Source organism: Biomphalaria glabrata, chromosome 1, assembly GCF_947242115.1.
Source record: "Biomphalaria glabrata chromosome 1, xgBioGlab47.1, whole genome shotgun sequence".
Taxonomy (NCBI): domain Eukaryota; kingdom Metazoa; phylum Mollusca; class Gastropoda; family Planorbidae; genus Biomphalaria; species Biomphalaria glabrata.
In genome coordinates, this window is record NC_074711.1 from 25093213 (window position 1) to 25098730 (window position 5518).

A 5518-nucleotide genomic window follows, 5' to 3' on the forward strand; every position below is an offset into this window, starting at 1 on the left:
GAGATTTGTGTCTATACTGATTTGAGAGTATGTGTGAATGTGTTTTAGATGCATTTCTTTGAAAACTAAGCAGAAATGTTATTTCCTAAACGAAAAATGAAATAGAATTTTTGTTCGCAGATTGGATTTCTCATTTAGGGAAATTGTGTGAGATGAAAAGCATTTGAAAAGTTTAAAAAAAACCTGGTTATTTAGATACCATTATCACAAGTTATAACATTTTAAAATTCTACTTCTAATTACTATGAGCACAGAATAATTCTTTGTCTTTAATTCTTAAAAAAAATGACCTACGCTTTCATAAGTTCATTGTAACAGAAAATGTGTAAACACGTCAGAAAAGGCAATTCGGAATTCTGTGTGTCTAACGATATCACATGACAATTTTCTAAGTAAAATAATCGATTGGCTCTACGGAATAGAAAGCTTCCCAGTAAGAGAGGGGACAACTGCAATAACACATGCAACACTAGGTCTGAACGTGATTCTTGATCAAGAATTGCAATAAACTCGTTTCTAACCCCTGGGATGTAGTCGTGCCACAGGGGTCCTGTTCAAGTGTACACACACAAAGGCTTCACTAGCAAAATGTTCAACACCCAGAATATACATCGAAATAGTTTATGATCAAGTCGATAGTGTAAGCTACTGAATAATACAACCAGATTCCATGTGGCTTAAGCTTACAAAGTCATTAAAATTGATTTGATTTGGAATCCATGAAATTGAAGACATATTCCTAACAATTTAAAGAAAACCGAAAAATTTTAATTTCTTCGAAACGTAATATAAACATAAAATGACATTAAGTAGTTTAATAAACCGCTTGCATATCGAGCTTAAGGATTCAAGTTCGTATCCAAATGGAGATTTCGGATGTTTAAAATTACAAAGCTTATAAGTCACTCTGGTAAAAAGTTTGTACACGTTATTTCTCCTATACCCTATCTCGGATGAAGCTGAAATTTTGCACAATTATTTCTTTTACCCGACAACAAAAGAATCAATAAAATAAAATTAACCAATTAGTTAATTAAATATTGGTAATTAAATATTTTGTTTGGTATCTTGAACAAAGGAAAGAAACTGTACTTGACTGAAGTAGTGTTTGACCTAAGTTAGTCCCATTTATAGGTCGCTGCTTTAAAGTAAGTTTGAAAGAAACAATACATAATTATATAATCTCTAGCTTTCTATCCCCCTTCCCCCATGTTTCCAACTGGTCCAGACAAGTGATAGGATCATAGCGTAGTGAGAAAGCTAAAAGCATGAAATAGCGCTAGACAAAAACAATTGGTAAAAATACTTCAAATCATACAGATTTATTGTTGTTGGTCCAGTGGCGTAGCTAGGAATTCGCCATCATATGGGGGCCCGGGGGTTTGACTTCTTTGGGGGGCACTGCAGTTTGCGTAATATTTAATTTTAAAAACACTCATTTGCCACCCCCCCCTCAAGTTGGGGCCCGTTGGATTTTCAAATTCTCCCCCTCCATCCCCCACCCTAGCTACGCCTCTGTGTTGGTCTAAATCTATTACAACGTTAATTACATGTCAGATCCAAACTAATTGAAACAATTACACTTTTTGCATAAGCTTTTGTTTTTAAAAAATATTTTATATGTTTTTCTGTTCGAGATGTGTGTCTGCTAAGCGTCTACATGTTCACAAACAAGGGATTTGGACTAAAGCCCTGTCCTTTAATATGCTGTCCTTTAGTACACTGTCCTTTAGTATGCTATTATACACGAAGACACGTAGTGCATACTGTTTAGAAAGGCATAATTAAAGCGGCTTAATGGCGCTTTATACTTTTTTTCATTAAACAAATTACACAATAGTCACTAGCTTGATAACAATAGTGATGTAATATTTTTGTTTTACCATAATTAAAGCGGCTTAATAGCGTTTATACTTTTTTTTTATAAAACAAAGTTCACAATAGTCACTAGCTTAATAACAATAGTGATGTAGTATTTTTTGTTTTACCAGTTCTGTTTCGTCACTTTTGAAAGACATTGTTCTTCTCTATTCTTATAGATGTAAGCTGTACAGTTTTAGATTTAAAAAGATAGGTAGGCCTACAATATCCTAGAATCATGAGATAGCCTACATGATTACTCCTATGTGGAAAGGGGTGGGGCAGAGCAACCGCCTTTATCTCCCTAGCGTATGATGAAGCGTCCTAAAACATCCCGGAATTTAAAAGCCCGGTCTTCAGCGGGATCTGAACTCGAGATCACGACCATTTGGAGTCAAAGTGTTCGGCCACCAAGCCCTTTTATAGGTTAGAGTTGATTTCTTGTACTATCACAATTCAAAGCTAATGTACAGTTATACAAATGAGAACTGGAAATTATCATACTTCAGAGAGAACTAGAAACACGCTATTTTTGTAATGACCTCTACAAACTCGATTTACTATTTAGAGTCTAGCAGAGCCTTCAAGAGATATCACTAATTGCATTCCCTGGCAGCTTCCTTTGAACCGAGCAGCTCCAGACAGTAACATTTAGTAAGTGTTCATGACTCTCTTTCTGATCCACAAACACTAGTAAGACATTGAGTATTCACTAAAACCTTTTGTTTAGTTGATGTTTCTATGTTTGTGTATATGTGTGAGTATGTGCGTGTGTGTGCCAATGGAAATATATATATATATATATATATAAATTTTGATTTTAGGGAGAAAGTATCTTGTAATTCTTTATTTATTCTAGAAAGATGAAACAAAACTAAAAAGAAATATTCTTAGCCTTCACGTCTGCAGGAAAAAAAAACAAAGTTTGCCGATTGGGAATGTACACATCTTTGATGGTAACTAACAATGACTGGGTCGACTAATGAGTTAATTAGCGGTGTGTACCCTCAAGAGTTGTCTCGTGGGATAACGACAGGCGAGATAGAAGGCACGGTGGTCGTGGCAGATATTTATGTGTGTATAGGCGTCTGTCTGACACGAGTTAAGAGAAGATCTTTCCAGACATCTGCAGGATTGTCCAGGGCTCAAGGAAAATCGTTATTGAAGTCTTCTGGACTAGGAAGGAAGGGGAGAATCTGTTAGAAAACAAAATAGTTTCACAACAATGGATGCAGAACATTGTTTTTAAAGCTATTTTATGTAAAGCTACTCAGTGATACAAATATATCATTTTTTCTTTCGTAACATAAATCCTCGTAGTATACATTTATACAGATCCTTGAAAAAATGATTATACCTGGACTACACCAGTTGACAAATATTTACTTTTGCTAGATTTGTCTAATCTCAAGATTCCATTGGCTGAATATAAAAGTAAAGCAAACGATTGCGATAATATAAAAGTATTAGCATATGATCACGTGATCTGTAGAGACACAATGACTCTATATTTTTGTCTTTTACAATTATTGTTGTTCTTCTTCGTTCTCATTTGACATGTCGGAGGGTTCAGGTCAGTCATCCTAGATCTGAGATGAGCAGTGCAGTGGTTTCCAGATCAGCAAGTTCTCCTTATGGCTTCTAGTTTTTATAGGAGGGTTTTGGGGCCAGTGTTGTTCGGGCCTCTCGATATAGTATTACAATAGTAGTGTGATTCTTATTTCAAAGACTTAATATTAAGTGAGCCAAATTTTGAGTAAAATAGTCCTAGGTGAAGTAAATTAGCCCAGACAGACTAAAAGTGAACAGGATAGTCTACCTCTCACAAGCCGTTCTAGTAGATTAGTGATCATTTAGGTTTTATCTTTTTTTTTTTTTTTGACTTAAGTTGAACAAAAATATTTTCGCATATTTTGTATCTGACCCAAGAGGCTTTCATCAAAAACCCATTAGATATTAAGTACATGAAACTATCTGCTATCTATTGAATTATTCAACTTTTGAGAACTCACGATCAGTTGAATTATTCAGTTCCTCAAAATTTGAAAATGTTTAGTAGTATCACTCTAGCACTATTTTAGCATAAATCTAGCACTATTTTAGCATCACTCTAGCATCATTCTGGCACTATTTTAACACCATTTACGGTATAACTGGTCCACTACACCAATGGATTCAGGATTTCCTGATAAGGAAAGAACAAACTGTAATAATTAATAGCTACAACACCAATAACAATAAATTCTGGTGTATCTCAAGGCACACATTTACATGACCTACCACATTGAATTAGTTCAGGAACAAAAGTCAGCTTATTTGCAGATGATTGCATAATATACAAAACAATAAAAACAATACAAGATACAAAAATTTGTACAAAAAGAATTAAAAGAATTATAGAAATGGGAATCAAATTGGAGCATGTCTTTCCACCCCCAAAAAAAAAAAAACAATTATAAAGAGAATAAAAAAGCAAAAACAATTAAAAACTAAATATTTTTTTATAGCAAACCAGACTAAAAAAAAACTCAAAATATCTAATTGTAATAATAGATGATAAGTCAACATGTAACTAACATATTAATGTGATTATATTTATTATAGGGTTTATTCAAAGAAATGTTTACAAATTAACACGAACATAAAACATAAAATTGTTATTTAACCTTGGTAAGACCAATATTAGAATATATGTACTCTGTTTTGAAACCTTTAACTCAAGAACCCACATCCTTCCCCCCCCCCCCGCCCCAAAAAAAAACAACCAATAGAACAGACGCAAAGTAGAGCCATGATATTTATATCAAATGAATATTCACATTTGATTAGAGCAACACCATTAGTAAAATACCAAAAATTTAGAAACCCTTCAGGACAGAAGACTAAAAAGTATTTACATAAAACACTGACCCATAATTTGAAAATAGAAAAAAACAAAACCTAATGAAATGCTCAGAAAGGCACAAAGATAAAGGTACATTTGTTATTCCATATGCCAGGAAAAACTTCTAAAAGTATCACTTCTTCCGTAGTGCCATTAGAGCATGGAATGGGTTGCCTGAATCAGCCAGGAAAACCAATGACTTGGCAGATTTTAAGTCACTGATTAACATGCATGACTAGATTGACACAGTGATATGCGTAGGACGTAATTATCTTCCCTTTTGAAGTAACGTCTGTAATTAATAAGATAAGATGACTCCTTCTTTCCCTCTCTCTACACTAAACGTCTCCCCTCTCTGTCTTTACCCTCCTCCCCCCCCCCCCCAATTTTTAATGTATTCCGTCTCCTTCTCTCTCACTATCACTCCACACTCTCTCCATAACTCACATTTCAATACAAACAGAGAAACCTAAACCTGTATTAGTTAGGATCAGTTATTTCTCGCAATCACATTCAAATCTAGAAGGGCGGGCAATACAAAAACTATTTGGTTATTCTGAACCTTTTCACGCCAGTGTCACACAGAATTAACATCTAGCCCTGGAAACATTTTGCCATCATACGACATGCCAGAGTTCAAGGTTATACGGCCTTGGCTAGACCATAGAGACAGAGCCATGGGGACAAAACTCGACTCCCCCCTCCCCTCCCCCTCCTCCACTTACTACGTTACCGGAAAATAAAAATTAATATCTGAGACTGAGAGAGTGAGAG